Raw genomic sequence first — 13,987 nt, 5'->3', positions numbered from 1 at the left:
GGTACTGGTTTGAGATGGGAGCACAGATAGTTCATTTACTACAATGGGCGAGAAAGGAGAGTGTGGACATGGATGCTAACAGGTGGTGTCTAAGGAAGCACACTTATAATTGCTTTGGCTTTCTCAGTGATAAGGAAGCAAGATTACAGCTAACTCTCTAATTCTCCCCACCTGGAAAAAGGATGGAGACAAGTAGTGCATTTTTCCAAATTTAGATTTATGGTCTGAATGTGAATCATTTACCAAACTTTGTGAACTATGTTCCAGAAGGAGCTCTACCCGGTGGAGCACCCACAGCTGCTTCCTTCTTGGGTTTGTTCATGTCCAGAGGCATTGAAAGCAGCACTGATAAAGGATGTGAATGGAGGGAGAAGCAGATCTTTACCAGGAATCTGGAGGATTGTCTGTAACAGGTGTGAACACCTGCCCTGTAGTGCATCAGGAGCAGTGAGAGAAAGACACGGGGACATAGGCTTTGAGTAAGTATAATAAAGAACTTTAAGGGGCTGGGTAAGGCTGTTGTGTGAGGCAGTGAATCCTCTTTCCTAGGGAGTATTCCTTAAGTAGCTTAACATCATGATGTTGGGATATTGGCTTGGAGATCCCTGGGTCAGCAGGATGATTGCCAAAGAGTCTCCAGAGCAACTCCAAGTTGACTGTTCACTTTCTCTCTTTATCAGCCCCTTCCTGTCAACAGCTCTTGTCCACTCTACCTTCAACATATATTCAGAACACAACCATTTCTAACTTCCTCCATCTGATTGCCCCCGCACCAATAAATACATGATTTTCTCTCTCTGAATTATTTTAATAGTCTTCTAGAGGATTTCTCTGCTTCCTTCTTGGCCTCTACCCCCCTACCCCAATCTATTCCAAAAACAGCAGTCAGACTGATCCCATTAAATTATAAGTCAGATAATGTCACTCCTCTGTGTCAAATTCCACATTTCCCCAAGTCCTAACAATGGCCTTCATGGTCACATGTGATCTTTCCCATGGCCCTCTGCCCCAGCCAACCTTTGACCTCATCCTCAACTGCATGCCTCCTTGCCCTGTGCTCCCTTATGTGGGCCTCTGGCTATTCCTCAGACATACCACACATGCTCTCTCTGCCCTCAGAGAGCCTTGGCAATTTCTTCTTCCTGGAATACTTCTGCCTGAAATATTTAGAGAGCTCACTTTTTTTCTACTTTCTCCTTACATTTCATTACCTATTCAAAGAAGCTCTGCCCATCCACCCTTTGTAAAGAAGCATTCCCATCCTTTTGCATTCCTTTATTTTGCACAAGAGTTTTATCACCTACATATTATATATTTAATTATTTGTTTATATTCTGACTGCTTTGTCTGGCAGTGGCTTTGTCTGTTTTTCATTGCTAAGCTCTCAGTGTCTAGAAGGGGCCTAGCACAGACAGCACTGGTGCTCAAGAAACGTTTAAGAGAATGAATAAGTGAATAGGTGTGATTGTGTTTTCATGAGGAATAGGACAATGTGACAGTCAGCCAGGACTTGTCTCCTTCCTCTTGGAGGCAAGAGAAGGACCAAGGCTTTTATAACTCGACAAGGCTTTAAAATCTTATTATGTTCCAGTTCTCGGTAGGATGCAGTAAACACGTGGCCACCTCCCTCACTGGGTATAGAACCTGGACAGAGTACATGGTGCAGCTATGTGAAGTCTCTGAACAGTAAGTACTTGCAAGTGGACTGGGGGCTGGGGGAACCAGGAGTCCAGGGACCACCAAACTGGTGGTGAGTGGGGCATATTTTGTACCTGGGGCTCTGCTGAGCAGAGCCTGAACTTAGTATAGCCTGAAACCTGAAGTCAGCACTTGGTGTAGACAGAAAGACACAGAAGAAACCTGGCTTCTTCTGGTTCTGGTTCTGGTCAGAGCAGTGAAATTGGGAACTCCTATAAGGCAGGAAGGGCATGGGTGGGGGGATGGGGATCCTTGATTTTTTTCCTTTCACTTTTCTCCACTTTTGTGTCTCAGCCATCAGGGAGTCCATGGTAGGAGCAGAAGTGGTGACAAACATGGCTGTCAATGTAAAAAGGCAGGGGCAAGGTCTCTCAGCAAGGGAAGCCTCTATTCTGTCACATGAGACCAGTCAAAAAGTCTGGACCCAGAACCCACCACCATCCCGCATAGATATTTCATGTCCAGGACCTGCCCATCACCCCACCTAGGCCCTGGCCTCTTCAGATGAGGATCTGGGCTGGCACACTGGACTAGAGTACAAAGCCGGGAGCTAATGAGCCTTTGGTCTTCTAAAAACTGTCATGGTCAAATACCCACCATTTGCTTTGACGTGGTTGGAACTGGAGGGTATTATGCTGAGTGAAATAAGTCAACTGGAGAAGGACAAACATTATATGGTTTCATTCATTTGGGGAATATAAAAAATAGTGAAAGCAATAAAGGGGAAAGGAGAAAAAATGAGTGGGAAATATCAGGGAGGGAGACAGAACATGAGAGACTCCTAACTCTGGGAAATGAACTAGGGGTGGTGGAAGGGGAGGTGGTCCGGGGTTGGGGGTGACTGGGTGATGGGCACTGAGGGGGGCACTTGATGGGATGAGCACTGGGTGTTATTCTATATGTTGGCAAATTGAACACCAATAAAAAATAAATTTATAAAATAAATAAATAAATAAAAAATAAAAATAAAAACTGTCATGGTCTCTGAGTCAGCCATGATAGCTTGAATATGGAAAGTGGGGTGGGTAAAGCTAGAGCCCAGGGGGAGGAGACAGAGGAGGAGCTCTGAGATCTGACCTTACCGAATGTTTTTGTTTTTTGTTTTTTAAGATTTTATTTATTTATTCATGAGAGACACACAGAGAGAGGCAGAGACACAGGCAGAGGAAGAAGCACAAGCAGGCCCCATGCAGGGAGCCCGAGGTGGGACTCAATCCTGAGTCTCCAGGATCCCGCCCTGGGCTGAAGGTGGCGCTAAACCCCTGAGCCACCTGGGCTGCCCTTTACAAAATGTTTCAAGAGCACTGGATGGGCTAAGCCATGGCATCTGGGATGAAAGATGGCAGCCCAGGAGCTAACCTGACTTGATCACTCAGAGGCTGCATAAAGAGGAAGGTTCTTAGCAGTGTAAAAGGGGTGAGTGGGGCAGGGAGGGGCTTGTGTTTCTTTACACAGCTCCCACTAAGCACTTTTATGCGCTGTGCCAGTTAATCCTCACTAAGCCTGTGACATGGGATAGGACACCTATTTTCCAGGGGAACAAGCTGGAAGATTTACAGTCCTGGCAAGTTGACAAGGCTGAGTATGCCTTCCATAAACACATTTGCCTCCATTGGAATTGATATGAATGGAACCCAGAAAATTCCTTAATTCTTAAACTTTTGAATCTCAACACATGGGCCATGAACTTTAGAAGGCAGAAGCCAGCGACAGTGTGAGGGAGATGAAGAAATCAAAACAGTTCATCTCAAGTGGTTTGCTGCATACAAGACACCCTGCTCAGTATCATGAGAAATGAAAGAGTACCAGCCATGCCCCTGGGGCCTCCATGGGTCTCCCTGGAGGAACTTATCTCTGGTTGATCAAAGACTGGTGGGTTTTCCATTCACCTCCCTTGGCCTCTCTGTCTCTGAGGAATGTGCTGCCAGGCATAGATGGACTGGCCAGAGTTCCAGGCGGGCCATGGTAGCCCTCTCAGCCAGGAGAATTCATGGCGCTCTCAAGGTTCTCAGACCTGCAGGAATCACTTATCTGAGAAAGTAACTAAGGGAAAGGGATTTGTTCTGAGTCCAACTAGGAATCACTTAAGATAGTCTGCTGTTTCTGAGGAACAAACCCCAGCTTTCGGGTTCTGGGGCGATGGTCCTGTGGGCTCACTGGGGAGAGCATGCAGAGCATGACTCAGGGCAGTGGGCCGGGGGCAACATTTTTCTTCGGAGGCCCATGCCAAGGGGGCCGCTTGTCTCTTCGTGAGTGAGTGGCCTCTGTTCTTTAATTGGTAAATGACAATAAGGAGAGATCTAGCTCAGGGGGCTGTGTATTTATAAGCTGAGAAGTACAGAGTTATTAAATACATCACACACAGAACTGGGGAAACGGAAGTGCTAACAGCTTCCTTTATATTAATTATGTGTGCCACTGAGCACGGTGTCATCAACTGCTTCATATTCATAATACTCTTCAGCATGTTGGATTTCAGAATCACTAGATGGGCGCAGTCAGAGTCTCGGAGGCCATCCAGCTTAGTCTCCCTTATCTGATACTAGAATTCTCTGGCTACTTTTCATGCCAAGGAACACTGATATTATCTTGAGTAGTAATGAGCATACAGTAATGAGCAGAGTCCATCTGGAGCCTGGAGGACGGCTTCCCGTGCCCCTCCCCCTCCACGCAGCCTGAGCCATCGGATCCATTCTTGCCCTCTTGGATGCCTGAGTGCAGGCAGATTCAGCATCCAGCATGGTCTGTGGGTCACCGTCCGAATAGGAAAAACTGCTCTGGATGAAGACGTGGCCTGGGAAACATGCTGTGGCCTCTGCTGTCCTCTCAGCCCAGTGTTGAGCGAAGAAGGAAGGGTAGGCAGGCCTAGGGTGTGAGGTGTCAGAGTGGCCCAATTCCCCAGGCCCAGAAGGCCCAGCAGGGAATGAGCCCAGCTGTCCCAGTTATAAACTAAAAGACCTGAAAGAGCTGTTGGTATCACCCTGGAGCTACACGTGACAACACAGGGGAGCCAAGTCCCTGTGAATCCCAAATCCCCCACTGCGATGCGGATCACACCACTGCCACATGCATCTGTTACCTCAGAGTCCTGCTTTCCCACAGTTCTGGGCATAATCGCTAAGAAGCCACACCAGAGTGGAGCACTGCCACACCGGCCCCCAGCCTTGCCTAGTACCTGGCACTGGTGGAAGGTCCCATTCCCTCATCTTAACAGAATTTCCACCACAAAAAGTGAGGATGCCCAAGAAGGTGATCCCACTCCTTTGAGGGGCCACTGCTCTGGGGGCATTGAAGCCACACAGCAGGCAGCCACTGCTGAAAGGGGAAGTGGGAGTCCCCCAGGCAGCCATGGGCCAGGCCCCCTCCCCTTTGATTCTTACCTTATCTCTCTCCCAAGCTCAGTCTGCCTGGATGGGGTGGAAGGTAAAGAGACAGCAGTCAATTTCATCCCCCAGACACAGCTGAAGCAGTAAGGAATAAGATATAAAAAGGCCCAGGACCCCTGGGTGGCTCAGTGGTTAAGTGTCTGCCTTTGGCTTAGGTCATGATCCTGAGGTCCTGGGATCGAGTCCCACATCAGGCTCCCTGCAGGAAGCCTGCTTCTCCTTCTGCCTATGTCTCTGCCCCTCTCCCTGAGTCTCTCATGAATAAATAAGTAAACTCTCAAATATATATATATATATATATATATCCCTTAAAGAAACCTGTTCAACCCAGCCTGCTGCCCTCAGCTGTGGGTGAAGCAGGTGTTCTGGGTGAAGCTTCAAGGCATGCCACAGGGGTGCCAGGGCACTGGGACCAGTGTGCAGGAGCTTGTCCACTCCCAGAACTTCAGGTCACATGGTTGTTAGTGGAGGTTGGAGCTGAGCTATGGGACAGGACAGGGAAGGGAAGAAGTGGAGGTGGGATGGTGGGAAGAGGCCTGCAGCTGTCCCTTCTGAGCAGTCCTAAGGATCTTCCCCAGAGAAATGAGGAGGAGCTGGGGCTCTGCTGCCTACTTGAAGAAGGGGACCCTACAGCATGGGATGTAGAGGGGCCCCAGGTCCTTTGAGCAGGTCCTTTCCTGGGAAACCGTTGCTCAGCAGCATAGGGAGGGAAAGAGCCTGGGAAGGGTGGATGGTGGCTCTCCACAACTGGGAACAGCAGCTTTTCCACATCCATCTCTCTAAGGGGGGTGCTCTTCTACTCTGTGTTCTTCTGTGGGCTCTGATTCCTGTGAAAGAAGATGATGATCAGGAGACACCTGGAAGGCAGGTGACAGCAGGGAGAGCCACAGATGCAGGCTCCGTGTCAGGCCCAGCCCATCTCCCTGTCCCCTAGTGAGGCTGCCACGAGATTCGGTCTCTCCCCAGAAATACCAGGTGGGTGTGCTCTTTTGAGCATTTTAAAGGAGAGGAAACGGCAGATCAGAGAGGTCTGGTCTGCGTGTTTGGTCCTGGTTCCTCCTAAACATAGATGGGAGCCCCTGGCCCTGCAGAGGAGATCTCCTGCCCCCAGGTCTGAAGTTTGATCCAGCCCAAGCCCACCTGTCATGGTGGGAAGGGAAGTAAGAAACAGAACTAAGTAGGAAACCACAGAACCACATCCCGTAAACCCCAGTGGGGAGTCAGCCTCAGGCTCAGGCTGGGGGTTGGCCGGGCAGTTCCACCAGGCTAGTTCTCATCCTTGGAGTCCCACACCCTCCCACCACCTGCAGGTGGCGACCCCTCAGGAAGGGGGAATGGCATCCTTCCACAGGAGATAAAACACACAGGTAAAGGGAGAAACGAGGGCAGAAATGCGAGGATGAGCCCGCAGCAAGGGGAGGGGGCTCAAGGAAGGCTTTGGGGGTAGCCCTGCTAACTGGCCATCCCTGCCTCGATGGGAACACCCAAGGTCAAGTCCACAGGTACCAGAAGGCTCCAGGGACCATGAGGATAAGGGGGGGTTAGGAGAAGGGCACCACAGTTCCAATGGCTATGGATCCACTGAGCCCCAGCCTGTGAGACCAGATGGTGCTGGTGTGACTGGGTGGCCCAGGGCTGTGGCAGAGGTTCCACTGGAAGTAGGCAAGGAGAAGACCACTGCCTTGGGTAGTTCAAGCTGGTAGGAAACAATCACAACAAATTTTGGCCACTTTTAGGTAATGCCAACTTATGTTTTCCAAAAAGAGTTAAGGAAGAAAGAGAAAGGAAGTATGGCAATTAATGCTCACACATCTTTGTTGTTTGGGTTGATGCCATGTGCTGGATGCTCTGCTGTGGTTTCTCACTCCATCCTCACAATTATTTGAAGGGGGCATGGCTGTCCCATTTTATAGATGAGGTCCCTGTGCTGGAAGGTTATTGATAGTCCTCTGATAAGGAGACTCTCAAGCCCCAGATTGGGCACCCTCCAGACTGCCCCTTCATCTAGCTTCCTACCTCTGGCCAAGGCTTCATAGCTTCCTGAGAGTCCAGGGGCAACATCGCATGGGGTGGGGGTACCAGGAGCTCCAGGGACCAGGACTGACAAAGAATGAGTGCGTGGGGCATGTTGGCAGTTGTAACAGGAGGGATTTTAGAGACAGGCACCGTGGTTTTCCTAAATGTCTCAGGGCGGGCTCCTTCTGCCTTCTGCCCTGGAGAGCTTTGCCCAGCCCTTTCCATTCTGTGTGCTACTCTGGAGGTCTTCACATGGAAGCAGAGGCTTTGGAGATCTTGCAGGCCAGTGAGGACTCATCCTGCCCCGTGTCACCAGTGCCAGCTAGAGTATGCCCCCACCTACATCTCCAAGCTCTGCTCTGTGAGGACATCATACATTAACTATGTGGTCTCTAACCATGAAGGGGGTGGGTATTCTGCTACTCTGACTATATGGATCACCACACACACACACACACACACGCGCGCACACACACACACACACACACACATACATGGAATTGGAGCAGCCTTGAAATTAGTAAGACCTGAGTGCCATAGAACAAGGGTCATATACATTAGAGTTTGGTGGTACCTCAACCACCATAGACCACACACGGTGCACAATCCTGCATTGCCTAAATACCTCTTGTCAGAGTGGCATGTCCAAGTTCAGGCGAGGCCAGAACATTCATAAGCTTGAGGTCCCTCCTCCCATCTCGTTGTCAGGGCAAAGATGGCATCCCCTCCCCTGCAGATGGGTTCTGACCTGTGAAGGATAAGGTGAGGGCCAGGGAGCCTGGGTGAAAAGGGAGCCCCTGCACCCTGCTTGATCTCAGACCTGCCTCAACGGTGCCCCATGTCTAACCCAGCTATATTTAGCAAGCTCAACTCTGTAACTAGAGCGACCGGGTCACCCCAACCCCCTCCCCTTCTGAGGACTCTGCAGGGGCCAGTTTCTCACACCTTTTAATCAAATCTTCCATTTCTCCAGGCAACCAACACAAAAGGCCTGGACCAGGTGGTGGAGATGCTCTGGCTCCTACACAGAGGTTCTATTTTCTGTTCTGCATTCTTCCAGGATGGGTAATTATGGATCTGTCCTTAGAGACATTCTGTTTCTTAGCATTGGCTGTTAGAAAGCCCATCTATGTTAAGCCGGTCTTGCCACTTGTATCTGGTGTTACACTGCAGAGTACTCTATCACAGACACGCGGCTGTCTGTGCCCATGTGAATCCACTTGAGTGCACACTCTAGCATATAGACAGAGTCTGTGAATGCATGTGTGTGTGGGGGACATTGTTATGTGACCAGAGTGCTCATCGATCAATAGTTAGGTACCCACTATGTGCCAGGCCAAGGTGGTCTGGGTGCCAGGCACACTTCCATGAATGGAGGGGAACGATGGCTTCACCTGGGCTTTACATTTTAGTGGCAGAAACGGTAAACCCTGAAGTCAGATCATTTCAGGGGGTGAACCATGCTGAAGGAAATAAGCAGATCGATGCTACAGAATGAAAGGTACAGTGGTCTAGCTATGGGTAGCTACTTTGGATAGGGCTGTCAAGCTAACCTCTCCAGGAAGGCATGAAGGTCTGGAGGTCAAGCATTCCAAGCAGAGGGAACAGGAGCCCTAGAAAGGGATGAGTGTGGTAGAGGTAATGACAGTACTTGACAGGTAATGACAACTCCTTTAGGGAGTTGTGATGATCCAAGGAGTTAACAGAGGTAAAGGGCTTCCAACTACACCTACCTCATAGCACATAGGTGTTCTTTTCAATAAGTGTTTGCTATTATGAGCAGCCTTGTTGTTATTACAAAAAAAAAAAAAAAGGAGCTAAGGTTTCAAGAGATGGACATTTGTCTACTGGGACAAGTTCTGGTCTGGAAATAGGGGAGACGTGAGCCTTACTTTTTGTTCTGTCTTCAAGTCCCTTGGTGTCCAGTTCCTCTAAGTGGGTTCCAGGGCAGTCTTGTGGGGCCCAGCTAAGCAGTTGGCATGGCAGTAACCTCTAAGGTTGCATAAGAAGATAGGATTTTCACCAGAAAAGGAGTTCAGACCTCATCAGGAGAGTGTCATAGGCAAGCTAAGCCTCGAAGGACACACCGGTCACCTGAAGCAAGGACAGGAGGCAAAGCAAAGAAATAAGATGGGGTAGGCATGGGGCTGGGGCTGGGGGGGTGGGGATTGGAGAGAAGGGCTGGTTTCCCAGAAGCCATCTTTACCGGTCCAGACATTGGCAGGCACTATGGGGGTGGCTGGGATAAGGCCCAAGGTCAGGTTGGCACTGGGCTTTTCATCTTTTAAATGAGGGAGTTGGTTGAGATGATTAATAAGCTCTTTCAAGACACTCCTCTCAAAACATCCAAGGGAGGCTGAACTGCTGGGGGGCTAAGAGGGTATAAAGAGAGCATCCTTTGAGTGTAATGAGCCCTGGGTCTGTAGTAGTCTTGGGACACACTGTTTGGTTTCCTTTTTGCTAGCTGGAGGTGGAGAAGGAATTAATGTTTATAGTCCTGGGCTAGGGTTCCACTCTGTGATCAGACCTCGAAGGTGTGTGTTGCCAGCCAGCTCTGGGGAGGACTTCCATTAGAAATGCCCACCCTTCTCCCCAACTGGATGAAAAGAAGGCACTGACAAGTTGTGCACATTTACAAACACACACTCACACTTCTATTATGGACAGGTGTTGGAAAATTTACAGGTAAATCAGATTTCTGTAAATCAAATTTTATGTTCATCGCACTTTGGCTGCTTACTGTTTAAAGAAGCCCTGTTGCAAGTCTTTTTATGAAACAAATATCTCTCCTCCCATAGATATCAATGTTCATATTTAGGCATTCAAGTATGGAAGCCCCTGTCTGTTCAGGTGTGTGTGTGTGTGTTTGTGTGTGTGTGTGTGTGTGTGTGCATTTGCATTCATTCTGGCACATAAAAGGATCCATGAATAAAAATGTTTTCTTTTTCTCTCAGGCTTTGTTGTGATATGTTGCTGGAAAAAAAGACACACTGTTCAAGCAAAGGGCAGACCCTGAGCAGCTCAGATCTCTATCTGAGTGTGCTCCCCATCCCTTCTGTGTCTGATTGCTGCTCCCCAGGGTAGAACTCATGGGCCCACCTCAGGGCAAGGCACAGAGGGAACTTAATAACTTGGGGAAAATGGAAAATCTGTCTGCTGCCTGGAATGGGGTGGGGCAGGGGAGGCAGTTGTGAGAAGCATAGAAGAGGTAATGGGGAATTCTAGAATTCACATACAAGATTGCATGCTACGATCAATGGTTCATCAGGAAATACCCAGGGAGCCACCAATATATTTGCTTTCTGCGTGTCTGCAGGACGAGGGCAGTGGCCCTAACAGTTGTGTATTTCAGTGCTCCAAAGAGTGGCTTGACTTCCCCCTGGTAAATCCGAGGCACCTCCCTGGGCTTCAAGTCTTATCTCACCACCCCACACCTCTGACTTCTGCATGGGGAAGGGTCCCCTTCACTCCCCAGCCTTCTGCAGGCTGGCATGGGGAGGGGCCCAGGAGCCTCCGGAAAGACTCTCCTTCATCATTTATTAATGGTCCCTGGCCTCTTCCCTGAGATAATTAGGGTTGGGATATTTTCATATCATGCAGTTAATTGCCATCTGCACTGCTTAACAAGTGAGGGCAGTGGGTAGTAATCTGGAGGCCCACCCAGGATGGGACGTGAGTCACGGTGTTGGCTGCCACAGCCTTAGGGCGAGGGAGGGGAGGCAGGGAGCCCACACTGGGACGTGGGAGGTGCCGGACTCACAGTTCACAGGGAAAGTGTTAAGAACCAGGCTTCTCCTTCGGGAGCAGGAGCGAGAGATGAGATCCTGGCAGAAAGCTAGGTTCTCACCACAACAGACACCCACAGGATGTCCCAGGAGCTGCCTCAAGAGCACGTAGATTTGGGATCAGAAGTCCTGAGATCTAGCCCTTGGTTCCCTGAAGCAAAGTCTGAGCTGGGGATTCCTGTGTGTGTGCGCGTGTGTGTGTGCGTGTGTGTGTGTGTGTGTGTGTGTGTGTGTCTTGTTGAGGGAGCAAGAGAAGACTGGAAAAGAGGAATCTAGGCCAAGATGCCACTTGAGCCAACATCTTGCCTGAGCCTGATCCCTCAGGGAACTCTGGAACCTGAGTGACCCCTTGGAATTTGTCCTTAAGACAAGGGGGCCAGCTTTGATGTTCTGACACCAGTGTCGTTGGCAAAAGGCTATTGGGGTGGCAAGGCATGTGACACAGGGCCTCACCTCCTGGGTGGCTCCCAAGGAAGTGGCTTCTATCTTGCCAAGTAAAGACAACACATCAGAGAAGGCATAATTAGGAGCCATTAGCAACCAACACACCAGCAGCTAGGTGATGGAGATGTGGCAATAGAGATCTGACCCAGCCTTCCAAGCCGGAAGACCACAGACATCTAATCTTTGAGGCCCAGTTCCTGCCCATGTGGAAGAGGATCCACAGCCCTCCGGGGCTCTCTCACAGTGCAGAAGGGTGGTGTGGAGGGCATCTTATAGCTGCCATGTGCCATCTATGTACCTGCGGGTAACACTATTCCGTGAAGAAGAGCGTGGATCCAGCTCTGAGTGTGGTTGGGGAGCACAGATTGGTGCTTGTCTGGATTTCTAAGGCTTCCCTCATCACCCTATGGCCTTGCCTGGGTGCCTTCCATTAGACAAACATTCCTTTGGGAAGTCATCATCCTTTGGGATAATTTACAGAGAAAGCAGAGAGGGGCAAATTTTTGGTCCTCAATCATGAACACCAATGTGAGTAAGAATCCTTCCTAGGCCATCTTAGACTAGAATCGGGGAGAGGGATGAGGGCCGAGCCAATGGCCACTGAGGCGACTTCCCTCATCTATCTGGGGCAGGTTGACTTGTAGGCTAGAAGGGGCTGAGCATTCAGGCTGGTGACACTCCTCTCCTCAGGGAGGACAGTGAGTACACAGGAAGCCTTCCCTCCCTGCCCCACTGAACCCCTCCTTCCCTAAGCCTTGCCCCAGCTCATAGGAAAAAGGGGCACCCTCCCAGAGGTGGCTTCTGTGCCATAAGCCAAAAGGAGAGGTGATTACTGGGGAAGGTGGTGCAAGAAGCAAGAGAAAAGCCCTCTCTCCATTGTGGCTACTGGGGACACAGACACCTTGGGGGTCCCAGCAGGCCTGTGGGGTAGAGGAGGGGAGGGGTACGGTATCATAAGAGCCCTCTGATGAGCCCCAGGCTCCATGTTGCCTGCAGGACAGCAAGTAGTAATATTGCCAAGGTCAGAAAGGTTGACCCACTGTCCATCAGACCTTTCTGGGAGAGAACAAAACGATACTCTGGTGCTTCTTTCCACCTCAAGAAATGGCCCGCAGTGCCTCAGCAAGATCATCACCTCCACTTCCTCCCAGGAGGCACCCTGGTGCCCCCTCAGCAAGTCACCAGCCCTCCCTTCCCTGAGGGAGGAGGGGTTCCACTCTTAGGACCCCCTGCCTTAGCCCCAATGCCTGGCCTCCTGGGTATGTCCTGCCTCCTGGGGGACAGGGCTGGACAGGCTGGCCTGTTCCTCTATTGGAATGAAAAATCCAGAAAATGGGAAAAATGCATTTTAGTTGTCATTAGTGGGAATGTGACATTTTTTCTTGGGGGAAAACTGTGTGTGTGTGTGTGTGTGTGTGTGTGTGTGTGTGTGTGTGTTGTGGGCTGGGTCACACTGTCCCTCATCCCGGGAATACAGACTCCTGCTTGAAGGAGGGAGGGCAAGACCCAGCAAGGAAAGACCTGCATAAGGAAAGCTTTGGCTTTGCTGCTGTCCACACAGCATGAGGTTGGCTCCTGCGTCCCTGCGGTGGGCAGGGGAGGTGAGCGAGGCAGAGGCCCTGCTTCAAGGTCCAGAGAGTTGCATTTCCTCAGGGGAAGCCCGACAGGGTCAGGCCTCAGGGACCAGAGAGGAGGCTAGTGCAAAGTCCACCAAAATGACTGGCTGTGTGGAAGAGGGGAGGCTGGACAGAAGTGCAGCATTTCAATTGGGGTGAGGGAAGAGGAAGAAAGAGGGAGCCAGGTGAGCAGCTGTGCCAGCCAAGTATAGAGGCAGGAAGCAGAAAAAGAGACCTGTCTGGAAGAGGATCTTGTCCAAATAAGTATTATCATTAGCTACTAATGATGTTAATACTAACTGAACACCTACTATGTGCCCGGCACTATGCTTAGAGCTTCCCATGTTAACTTCTTTAATCCTCACAGTGACCCATGAGATAGGTACTACTATTCCCATTTTAGGGAGGAAGACACTGAGTCCCAGAGAGCTGAAGTCATTGGCACAAGGCCACTCAGCCAGCCAGGGGCAGAATCAGGATTTGAATCAGTACATCCTGACTCTGGGGCATCTATCCCTAATCAATAAACCTTTCTGTTTAGCCAGCACATACTGAGTGCTTCTCATGTGCCAGACACCATTCTGAGCTTTTTATTCTTGGAATCCCCGTTGTTAACCCCATTTTACTGAAGAGAAAACTGAGACACAGAAAATTTTGCACAAAATTACTCTATGTCACCCAGAGGGCAGGGGAGCTCATGCTGGGCCCAAGCAATCGGAGTCCTTAGTGACTCCACGAGGAGTGGGTGGGGAGATGGTGTGGGTGAGGCCCCTGGACATCGAACCGTGGGTGTGTGGACTTGCTGTCAGGCCCTAGGAGTTTTTGCGTGGGCTGATCACCAAGAGGGAGGAGAGATGTAGGCAAGATGCACACAGATGGGCCATTTGCCAAGGGGCCACTCATGAATGGGACAGAAGATGCAGCCCAGAGACAAGCTTACAGGCACAGGAAGCCCTTTCCAGAAACCCCACTCACCCAGGGGCGGGGCAGGTTTCCTAGTGGGGGCAGAGAGGCTTTCTCTTCCATCCCTAACTGGGGTTCC

General features: G+C 50.3%; 1 long non-coding RNA gene across 1 annotated transcript; it reads left to right on the top strand.

The window, feature by feature from the left end:
* The first annotated feature begins 267 nt into the window (after nt 1-267).
* LOC112913967 (uncharacterized) lies at nt 268-8,165 on the top strand. The gene is made up of 3 exons (XR_003233778.2): nt 268-479; nt 1,592-1,686; nt 8,074-8,165. It is a non-coding gene; the product is annotated as an uncharacterized lncRNA (long non-coding RNA).
* Nucleotides 8,166-13,987: the final 5,822 nt, after the last annotated feature.

The sequence above is a fragment of the Vulpes vulpes genome, chromosome 1 (assembly GCF_048418805.1).
Source record: "Vulpes vulpes isolate BD-2025 chromosome 1, VulVul3, whole genome shotgun sequence".
Classification (NCBI taxonomy): domain Eukaryota; kingdom Metazoa; phylum Chordata; class Mammalia; order Carnivora; family Canidae; genus Vulpes; species Vulpes vulpes.
Note: the sequence above shows the minus strand (reverse complement) of the source record. Positions and strands in the feature narration are given on the sequence as shown.